Source organism: Hydra vulgaris, chromosome 12 (assembly GCF_038396675.1).
Source record: "Hydra vulgaris chromosome 12, alternate assembly HydraT2T_AEP".
NCBI lineage: Eukaryota > Metazoa > Cnidaria > Hydrozoa > Anthoathecata > Hydridae > Hydra > Hydra vulgaris.
Window position 1 is genome coordinate 17817501 of NC_088931.1, and position 12500 is coordinate 17830000.

Genomic DNA, 12500 nt, shown 5'->3' on the forward strand with positions numbered 1-12500 from the left:
GGATCGATTTCAGGAAATAGCCGCTAGTTTAAGTAAGACAAATTAAGAAAGTACTTGGAGACTTTTTAGAGAAAAAGAGGTTTCATTTTGTATAATTAAAGTTACATTTAGGAATACTGTCACCATAGTTCTTATTCATAAGAGTTTTATTATTATTAATTCCTAAATTTAGTTATTATTATTATTTAATAATAATATTTACTACAGTATAGGTACGTGTGTAAAAATTTCAAACCATTTATTTATCTAAGTTTTATATATGGTTCGAAAGAGCTTTGAATTTTTAATAAAATAGTGGAAACTTTATGTAAAAAGAATAATTACAAAAAAAGTTATGCTCATTTAAGTAACAATATTTTTTATGAAGCATTGCTTAAGAAAAATGCAACTTACGTATAAAACTCGCGTTCGGCTAACGGCAGCTTTGTAATAGAATTATTGTTAATTTGCGCATGATTTTGCATAATGAAATGTGCAAAACGATTTAAAAACGTTATTAAAAAAGTTTCGAATTAAAATAACAAAATATTTTTAATGATTAAAACGTAATAGTAAAATCTAATACAAAATTTTATAAAACATGCATAAAAAAAAATCGCATATTTTTGCAATATTTACAATAATTATATATATATATATATATATATATATATATATATATATATTATACATATATATATATATATATATATATATATATATATATATATATATATATATATATATATATATATATATATATATATATATATATATATACATGTATATATATATATATATATATATATATATACATGTATATATATATATATATATATATATATATATATATATATATATATATATATATATATATATATATATATATATATATATATATATTTATGGTTAAGGGTATATATATTTATCTTATTAAATATGCACCAAGACTAGATTTTCTATAGCATATAGGTGAAATTTAAATAATTAAAAGCCTTCGCGTTTTCGCCTCATTTTTATCGTTACTAATGAATTTCAATGAAAGATATATATACAAAAAAGATATATATACATGTATAACATCGGAAAAGGTATGTATCAACAATCATAAAACACCATATAGTTCAACTAAAAACCTACACATATCCATCTAAACAATAGGGGGGGGGGGGCATATCCACCACGGCTCTCCTTCATTTTCCCTTCCGTAGTCCATATATCTATCTAACTTTATATAAATTCCAACAAACCACAAAAAATAAAAATAATTTTTTTACATACTTCTTTAACAAAAAATTTAGACTCAATAATTTTTAACCTGAAATATAATAGATTTGATTATAAGTTATTATGAAAAGAAAGTTATATTGTGTTAGTGTAACTATCTGGTAATGGCATATGCCATTTGCCTAGAGTGCACTGATTTATTGTAGCTAAACACTAACATCTCTCAATCCATGCAAGCAAAAGCATGTCTTTCTGGGTAGAAACAATGTATAGCCATCATTATGATTAACATTGTCATGAGCCAGGCAATTTGCTTATGTCAAATAGTAACTGAGCTTTGGTTTCCCATAGCTTGTTGCAACCAAGTCAACCCTGGTTGTTGGATATCGGTAACTAACCGACTACCTAAAATTACATTTCTATATACATATATGTATACATAAAAACAAATTAAATAATTATAAATCTTTTCATTATCTTAAAAAAATGGGAGGGTAGAGAATATGATATACATTAGGCATTGTAAAATTTATTATAAAAATAAAGATTAACCTACTATCTGTAAATAATATCTGTTAATGCAAGTTATAAGAAATACTATTATTTAAAATAACATATACCTTATTACACATTTCTATTATGTTATCACCATATCACCACTTATTATGAATGCAGAAAGTTGATATTTGCTCACATCATACTCAACACCATCATCATCTTCATTCTCTTTTGGTTTCCAATAAGAAACTATATATACATCACTTTTCTTCTTTTTAATGCCAACAATTCTGCTGTAATATACATCCTGGATGTTAGTGGCATTATCGAACCACATGTGGCAAATACTTCTTCTATAGAAACTCCAATAAGAATTTCTTCAATATCTGAGGCCTCATTATTTTCTAGGTCAGGAAACGTTTCTTTTACCTGATCAGGCATGCAATTTTTTAATATTTTTTCTACATTTCTACGTTCTTTGTTTTCTTTTTTCTGAATTTTATCTGCCATTCGTTTTATCAATTCTAACTTCAGGTCATTATGACATTGCATATTTGTAAACCGCTCTTTTCTGGCATTAGCCCATAATATCAACTTGTTTTGAATATCATTTGGCTTTTTGCATAGCAGAACAGTTGTTTTTTTTTTGCAAGCACAAAGTTTTGAAGAAAGAAAACAAAGAGTGGCATTTAGAGCTTTGTGCTTTGCAGCGCTAAACATACCCATAAGTTCTTCTGAATCAATGTTGTGAAGCCTAGCTGACTTAGTCTGGTCTTTAAGGTGATCATTAGAACTCATTTCAATTTGCCCCTTGTACTGCCTGTCAATGACGCTAATAACTGTATTAAGGCAGTCAGCTAATGCTTTACTCATTTCATCAGTTACTGGGCAAGAGCTGATTATTGAATCAAAAACTACATCTTCAATATAATTACCAAAGAAATCAGTTTTTCGTTTAAGTAGAGATAAAGGATTCTTGCTGCTCTCAATAAGAGTATTCCGAACATCTTTTACTACCTGAATGCCAGATATGTAGTCAAGTCCTGTACCTGGTGCAATATAAAATTTTGTCATTCAAGGACCAGAAAGTAGCTTTCCAATTAAAGCTAAAACACACAACTCATGGATACCTAAGGTGAAAAAGTTAATTATTAACAAAGACTAATCTTTGTTTATAATAGTCTTTACTCCCCGTTAATCTTGCAAGTGTCATTACTATTTGTAATTTGTATTTGTAACTATATTTGTAACTAATTCTATAGCCTATAATATTGTGTAGCACTTTATCAAATGAACTGAACAGGTATAAAAAAGAAAAAAGATGTCTGTTTCAGATGTAAAGTCTTGAAATAAACTATTTCGCAGACCTCCGCATAACGCCAAGCCAGAACACAGAAATATCTTCAATATGGCATAATGATGGATCAAAATACCACACGTGTGAAAAAACATATGTAGTCTGTTGCCTCTATAGCGTGGTAGCAATCCTCTGGGCAACTAGTGTTGGTCCAAAAAGGTTACAAAACCTTTTGGATCACCTATGAATATCATAAAAAATCTCATTTTGGCGATTGCAAGAAGAATGTGAAATAAAAACATGCACTAATTATAATATATCATTTTAACTCAAAATTTTATTCAGAAAACTAAATATATTAAAGTAAAAGAATGGTTTAGATTAGTTAGAGTGCCTTTTGCATCCTTGTAGCAAAGTTTGTTCAGCTGTACAACAATGTCTGATAGTCATAAGCTGTACCTCCAGGAAGTTGATCAATAGCTACAACCATACATACTGATTCCGTTGTCAAGTGCACAGCATTTACACGAACACCCTCCTGGGTTGTTGCATCAAAACCAAGTGTCAGATCATTTGTTGTAAATGCTATCTCAGCACCCTGAAAGTCTGAAAGCACACCAAGCTCACGCATCATTTGTTCTACAGTTTTACAATGTGGAATTTGACTAAATCGGTAGCCATATATAAGTCTCCTAATATCTGTTGAGTAGCATTTTTTATTTTTGGTGTTTTGTGTTACTTGCTGAATTTCCTCCAACTCTTCCTGTATATTCAGAATGTCATTTTGCAGTACAAGAATTGCAGAATTTTTTTCAGCAAGTTGTTGGCTTAACATTGCCTTTTGATAAAAAAAACTTTTTTTGAGTGGATGTCTGATGATATAGTATGTTGGAAATATTTAAGTACAAGAGACCGCCCGTCAGAGTTCAAAAAAAAGTTTAAAAAACACGAGAAGCCGGTGTATAAAAAAGCGAGACAGTGAAAAAAAACCCGAGAAACCGAGGTAAAAAAAAGGAACCGAGAACAAAAAAAAGGTTCTGAGTCAATGACGTCATGAACCGAGTAAAAAAAAGGTCCCAATGATGAACCGAGTAAAAAAAAGGTCGCAATGACGTCACGAGTAAAATAAAAGGTCCCAATGACGTCAAAGGTCCCGAATAAGACCCCGAGTAAAAAGACGAGAAAAAGGTCAAAGAACGACGTCACGCGCATGCGCAGAAAAAAAGGATAAGGTGTAAAAAAAATTTTCATATAAAAAACTGTTACAATTCAAAATGACAATACTGTTCCCTGAAAATAGAGTAGTGTTTTTTCACCCAATTCTTAAACGTTATTTTTGGGTTACGTTTTTTTCCAATCGTGATGAAAAAATTATAAATATCGAGTTCTTCAATAAATGGTTTGTTAAATTTTCTAGACATTTCCACAACGAATAATGCTTCTTCAACTGTCAAAACAATTTTTTTCACCACGCGATTTGGATTTTTTATTATCTTAATAAAAAAAGACATTATAAAAGACAATATAAAAGGCATAGAACAAGACGAATGCGTGGCAAATTTTTTGGACCTCTTTTAGCTAAAGTCGTTTTACCTTCCTTTACTAGCGCTCTTCTACCTACCATTGGTAAAGCTGTTTTGGGTGGAGCTATCTCTGGTGGAATTTCTTACGGAATTAATAGAATTGGAAAATAATATTTATAATATATAATATCTAAAAAAATTTTACACTTTGTCTTTTATTATTTTATTACAAATATAGAAGCCCAACATTGTTCCAAGTAATATGAAAACTCCTAATAACGCTCCAAATAAATATCCTCCCACTACAATAACAATAAACAAGCTCGAAAGTGTTAATACCGACGCTATTTTTGCTTTATTAATACACTTCAAAATTTCGAATATGATTCCCATCCGAGTCGTGTGTGCCACCATTATCTATTGGGGTATCTGGTTTATAAGGTTGAACTACTGCTACTGTCGTTGGAGTTTGAAATTGTTGTAACGGTTTGTTTTTCGATTCCATTGATTATAACTATTTTTTTATATATTTTAAATCTTTATATACATTCGGTCACGCTTCAATAAATAATTTATTCATCGTCATTTTTAAAATTTTCAAAAATAGAAACAATGGCATAAAATACAATAGAAAAATATAACCATTTTCCAAAACGTATTATATTAAACAACGTGGGTAATCCTTCCACTATAATAACATAAAGAAAACATGCTAATGCGATAAAAGGAATATATATACAATTCAACACCAACTAAACATAATCAATAATACTCATAAATAATAAATACTTTTGGTCATGTTCATTTTGGTCGGTTTGTTTTTCGATTCCATTCGTTATGAACCCATTTCATTTTTTTTTCACTCTTTATATACTTTTTGTCACGCTTCGTTAATTAAAATTTTACATCTGCGCATGCGCGTGACGTCGTTCTTTGACCTTTTTCTCCTCTTTTTACTCGGGGTCTTATTCGTGACCTTTTCTCGTGACGTCATTGGGACCTTTTTTTTTTACACGTGACGTCATTGGGATCTTTTTTTTACTCGTGACGTCATTGACTCGGGACCTTTTTTTTACTTGGTTCCTTTTTTTTTACCTCGGTTTCTCGTTTTTTTTTCACTGTCTCGCTTTTTTTTACACCGGTTTCTCGTTTTTTTAAACTTTTTTTTGAACTCGGACGGGCGGTCTCTTGTACTTAAATATTTCCAACATACTATATCGTCAGATGTCAACTGTTGTTTCAAACAAAAAATTTGATTTTGAGGTTTTTTCAATTGTAAATTTGAAAACTTTTCTTTTAATTTTTTTCTAAGTTGAGAAATTATCTTTTTCTTACGAGTAATAACTTGATTTAGATATTTAAATCTGTATGGTCTAGCCTTTGCATTATCTCTTAAATCTTTAATACCCTCTTTATGCTTTCTCTTGATAATTGCCCTTTCGTTTGCCAAAATGGTTAATCGCATGTTGCAGATGTCAACAAATGGTTTCGAGTTTCGTGAAAAATGGTTTACAAAGACTTTTGATGTTCTAACTAGTTGCTGAATCTGACTTATACAAATTTTGATGTTAAAATACTTACCGATTAGTTCTACAGTTACTTTATATGAATCGTTGTTAGTTGCAAATATATGCAGTACATGTCCATTTCTACAGCCAATATTAAAATGAGCTGGTATTGGAAAATTACAAGCTAAATAAGTTTTAGCTTTACCATAAAATAGATTTTTTTTCTTGTGAGGTCCCATGATGCACTAAATTAAATTCAACAATCAAAACAATACAATTTAATTGGGTCGGCTATTAATCATAATTAAATAATTAAAAAAATCACCATTAATCTATAAAAAATTTTTTTAAATATATGTATAATTTTTATATATCATATATAGCTTAAGGTGGCTATATGGTAATTTATGGGTATGGAAAAAGTTTGTATAACAGTTCTAATAAAATATATTATTATAATGAATAAAAAATCAAAAATACTGAATTCTCCACTGTCAAAAACCGCCCCTCCCCTAACACTATGTAACGGAAGTGGAAATACATACCTCCACTGCGCAGAACAATAGGGAATGTGGTCATGAATATTTTTTGATGAAATTTGGAAGGCACATTGAAAATAGATTTATACAGTCGCCTGAAAAATTTTAAATATGTACCAACATGCCTTTAATACTAATGCACCTCCGGAACAGAAACGAAATTTTAAAACCCAATGAAAATCACTGGTAACTGCAAAAAATAAAACAGAATTTATAACAAAAAGTAACAGTAACAATAGCAGAAACAGTTTTATAAAGTGTAACAGTAACAGTAACACTAAAAGAGTTGGAAATGGTACCTCCACTGGGTCGAAAAATACGGTATTTGGTCATATTTTTAAATAAAATTTGGCAGGCACATAGGAAATAGATATATAAAGTTGATTGGAAAATTTCAAATATGTACCAACATGCCTTCAATATCAATGCAGTGCCAGAACAGGAACGAAATTTTAAATAGCAATAAAAAAACTGAAAAATTTATTACACGTAAAAAAAACCCATAATTTATTCAAGATAAAACATTATACTTTTTTAATAAAGTCTAAGCTGATATAAAATTCTAAAAAAAAGACAAATAAATAAATCCTTACCACACCGACTTTAAGCACGCTGTGAAAAAAAAGGTCACAGTTTTTGTCTTTGAAATCGGTGCCGTAAATATTACATATTAATATTGTAATATTATTATATTATATTACTAATAACTAATTTAATTAGTTTTAAATGGAAATAGAGATGATAGTTCCTTTCAACAGTGATCTACTGCATTAAAATAAAACAAACTAGTATTTAGTAATTAGTAATCAAGCAAATATGTTGTTTTTTCCCCCGCACTTTAACCCTTTGACAAAGCTTTTGTCAAAGGGTTGAAGTGCGGGGGAAAAAACAACTTTGTCAAAGGGTTGAAGTACTTACAAAGGCTTTGTAACTCTCTCCCATCTTTATGTTTTCCTGACTCATACAGCCTTCAACTTTTTTAATTCAACAGTTTCCTTGCTCTATTACTCATAAATAAATAAAAAATAAGAATAAAATTAAAAGAAAACTTTAGTTTATGAAATATATAATTATTATATATTTCATATTCTAAGTTTTTTTTTGTATATATATATATATACGTATTTTTGTTACATTAATTATGTATATTTAGATTTTTCCTAATTCATAAATATGAATTTTCAGAAAAAGAAATAAAAAAACAAAGAATAAAGAAAAAAAAGACTGCTGCCCCATTCCAAACTCTTTCCTTTCTCGGGACAATTCCTTGCTCAATCAACCTAAAACAAGTAAGAGTTATACCGCCACGCCAGGGATTTCAAAAACCATAAACTTATTTCTATCTAGACTCTTATTTTACGTAGTGGTGAGGACAGGACCGACGGAAAAAAAAGTAAAACAATTAAGTTATTAAACAAGAATATAATAATCAATAAATATATTTTAAAGCTCTATCATTTATATAAATTTAAAATTTTTAGAAATAAAAGCAAATATAAAATGCGAATTAAAGAATATTGGCTGTATTTTCATATTATTTTAAAGAGATGAAAAAAACAACAGCGAATGAACTGCAAAAGAGTAAGAAAACCCAATTTACTATGTAAAACATAATTTTTATTTTGGAACAAAGAGACTGATATTGTTACATTATCCATGCACAACATAAAATACACAACCAGCCATATAATAAAGGCCAGCATTCATCTGATCATTTAAAAACTAATTGAATTTTATTAATTATCACATATATAAGTAATACCATTATTCATCAGGTAGATTGTGCTACGATCTGGATATATACTAGAGCAATGACAACCAGTTTCTTCAGTGAATTGAAGGTTACAAAATAATTTCAACCGTTGAAGACTAAAACTGTTTTTTACTATTTAATAAATTGGGTTGAATCTAAATGATTGAGTTTAAAAAAATTGTTAAAACAGCAATTGTCAAATAAAAATTACTGCCAATTTTATGCCTTATAAAGTAACACTTTAGAATAAACGAGGAAAAAATTCTTCTTAAATAACGTTTTTATTTCACTTACCCACTGTATATATAAAATATTAAGAAAAGTATCGCTTTGTTTAAATTTTAAAAATGACATGTCTCATCTACTAGCAACACAAAAAGTATTTAACCTGTCAATACCAAATTAATTTTTCAAACATTTTGAAAATGTCAAGAAGAAAGTATTGGTAATCTTCTGAAAGTTATTTTTATTATTAATTCTTGTATTATATTGACTAAAGCCTGATTAGTTTGTGGGAAAGTACTTTAAAGTCTAAATTCCTTGCCCCTCACACAGCTTCGAAGTTACATCACCCTAGGCTAAAAGACAACTTAAAAGATTGCAAATTATAATTATATAGTTTTAACGCCAATGTTTCAACATTTTTTAGGTTTGGGCAGGGATTAAAAATACCATATTTGATGTTTGATGACATCGGTATCCTAAAAATGATTTTTTACAACACAATGCTCTTTAAGATGTTAACCAGTTTTGCAGATCAGGAATTTGTAACATAGTACCATCAAGAAATATAAAAATAAAAAAAAGGAGTTAAAGAGGAGATTTGATCAAATTTTCAACTTTTTAGATGATAATAGAGGGTTTTAGAGAAGATTTTTTTAAAAAAGATAACTAGAGGAGCTGTGACCACCCTGATATATATATATACAATTAATTTTAAATGTATTCTACAATTTTTTTTAAATTCTGATTCACTCCCAATAAGGCTGCGAGCAACGACTATTAAGTTGGGAGTTACTAGAAAAAAAAAGAATAGAGTTATAGAGCAAGGAAATGGTTGACAGAAAATTTGATTAGACTACTCAATGTTCTTAAAAGAACAGAGCAATAATAAATTAGTAGAAAATTAATTATCAAGCTTTTTTCATTTTACACTGTGTTTCATCAATTAAGACTCAATTCTTCTCTTACTCGACAGTTTTACTATAAATATTTGATTAGGATATTTTTTCATAGACAGCAAAACTCAAAGCTTCTACCAATGTTTACATTCCTTGTCAATTTTCTAAATATAAATAAATAAAAAAAATTTAGTATACTTATAAACACTTCATTGAATATAAATTATAAAGTTTCTTTAACAAACTTTTTTTAAAAAAATTAAAGTTTGCTGCTAAACTAACTACTCTAAATTTAATGTCAATAAAATATGTTTAGCAATCGTTTAAAATTCTAAAACCATTAATAACCAAATTTTCAAGAATTCTTTCTAACATTTTTAATATCTCTTTCTCAAGTGGTGTTTTCCCAGAAAACTTAAAAACTAACAAAGTTATATCTATTTTTAAAACTGATTTGAAACTATTTATGCCAAACTATAGGCCGATTTCCCTCCTCTCCAATATTTATAAAATTCTTGAATAGCTAATGTTTGACCACTTATATGAATTCTTCAATGGATATAAACTGCTTTTTAAATTACAATTGGGTTTTCAAACAAACTACTCTACATCAATTACTTTACTAAGTCTAACAGAAAAAATTAAAGATTCTCTGGATTAAGGAACATTTGGATGTGGTATTTTTTATCAAACTTCAAAAGGCAATTGACACTGTAGACACTGTTGACATTCTACTTTATAAGCTATCCTACTATGGTGTTAAAGGAGTTTCAAACTCCTGGTTCAAATCTTTTCTTACTAATAGAACTCAATTAGCATCCATTAGTGGGGTGAGCTCAAACGTAAACGATATCAAAGTAGGTGTTCCTCAGGGATCTGTCCTTGGACCTTTGCTGTTTCTTATATATATAAATGACATGCCAAAAGCTTTGAAAATTTTGTAGAGTTCTTTGTAGATGAAACAAACCTTCTCTATTTTAATAAGTCCATAAAAAAAATCAACAAATTCGTTAACTATGACCTTAAAAAACTATGCAACTGACTAAATGCCAACTAAATTTCCCTTAACTCTAAAACTTTAACTATTAAAACTGATTTAATACTATTTAAAAGTCGTCACAAAAAATTAGACCAGCAGCTCAAAATTAAATCAAATGGGAAAAACCTTGGTGCAAAAAATTTGTAAACTACTTGGGTATAAAGCTAGACAATAGCTTAGCCGGGACTTATAACGATATCTCAAATATGTTGAATACATCCCTTGCCATTCTGTCAAAGCTAAGACATTTCATACAACAAAAAACTTTAAAATCTATTTACTATGTTTTATTTCACTCTCACCTCACATATTGTTTTCTATCATGGATCAAAACTTAAGTGAATAGTCCTATTTATCATGCAGAAAAAAGCAGTCAGGATTATTGAATTTCTACCGAAAAGTACCCATACATTCACATTTTTTAACGCACTACAAATTTTAAAATTACATGATATAATCAAAATTGAAAATTGTTTATTTATTCACAGCTGCCTAAACAAAAAGCTACCTCAAATATTTAATAAATGGTTTACTCTTTGCAGTGCAACTAGTTGTCAACTCACAAGAAAATTTTGTAGAGTTGCACTGAGGGTGCAAACATATAATACAAAATCCTGCAGTAAACATTCCTTTAAATACTTTGCATTAATGGACTGGAATCAACGTTAAAATAAATCAAAAACAATCCCTCTTTACAACATTTGTCTACAAAATATGTCCACAAAACTAAATTAAAATACTAATTGGCACATCAAGATAAATAGAAACATATCGACATTCATATTTATATAAGATATAAATATGAATGTCGACTAATAGCAACCTTCTGTGTGCGTATTTTTTATTTTATTTTATTTGTTTATGTTTTGCTTTGTTTATGGTCGCTCTCTTCTATTTAGCCAGACTATATGAGAGTGAACCATCCAGAATGTAAACTGTATATATACTTTTTATAATTTATAACATGCTTTTGTAAAATATCTATATATCTGGTAAATATATTGCGTTTTGTTGTTGTTTCAGCTTATTTAAGGAAAACATGACTGTTTTCCTTATATAAGTAGAATAAAGTACTTGAGGTTTGTCAAACTGATGGATCAACCATACTATTAAAACAGGCATACTTCAAAGATTACTTTATATTATGTAAATAAAAATTTTAAATAAAAAAAAACTAAAAAAAGAAACTTTCAATTCTTTCATTTCTAATTTTTCTGTTAAAAATTAAAACTGAAAAAACACAGATTAATTAATCTTTAATCTGTGTTAACTAACACAGAATAAAGAAACATATAGAAAAAATTAACAACAAAAAGTTTACTAAAAAATTTACTCTTGCTGTGAAAACAGATTTTTCTCTTATTGTGCATATTTAACAATAGTGACAGACTTTAACAGACTTTACATTAATGACAGACTTTTCTCTTATTGTGCAGATTTCACTAAACTTACTTAATTGCTGCAAATTACTTTAACTTTGATGTACGATACACAGATGCCATAGCAATACAAAACTTATTGCTACACATACTTTTTTTTTTTTAATTTTACATGTTTTGAATTTTATAATAAAATTTTATAATAAAATTCAAAACAATAATTTAAACATTAATGCGGGGGTTGACTACCTGTTTTTCGTTGCTTTCATTCCGTTTTTTATTCAGTTTCTCTTAAAAGATTTTTCGGCATTTCGGCGTTTTGGCTTTTTAGAATTCGGCGTTTTAGAAACTCCCCTTATTTAACGCGACACCGTCAGTAAGATCTCTCTGTAAATCGAACTTTTTTAACTTTTGACGAGTAAAAAGCTCATTAAACCGTCAAGATCTTTTTTCAAATTTCGAATGTTGTGAGTTTTTGAAAAACGATTAGTATAAATTATCTTCTAATGTTTAAAAAAAATCATGGCATCAAAGAGACAAAGAAAACAATTTAAAGTCTGAAAATTCAAGTTTTTATTCAAGGTATTTACTTTTGTCCATCACGGTCTGGCATTTAAATCTCTATTATTTAAATCAA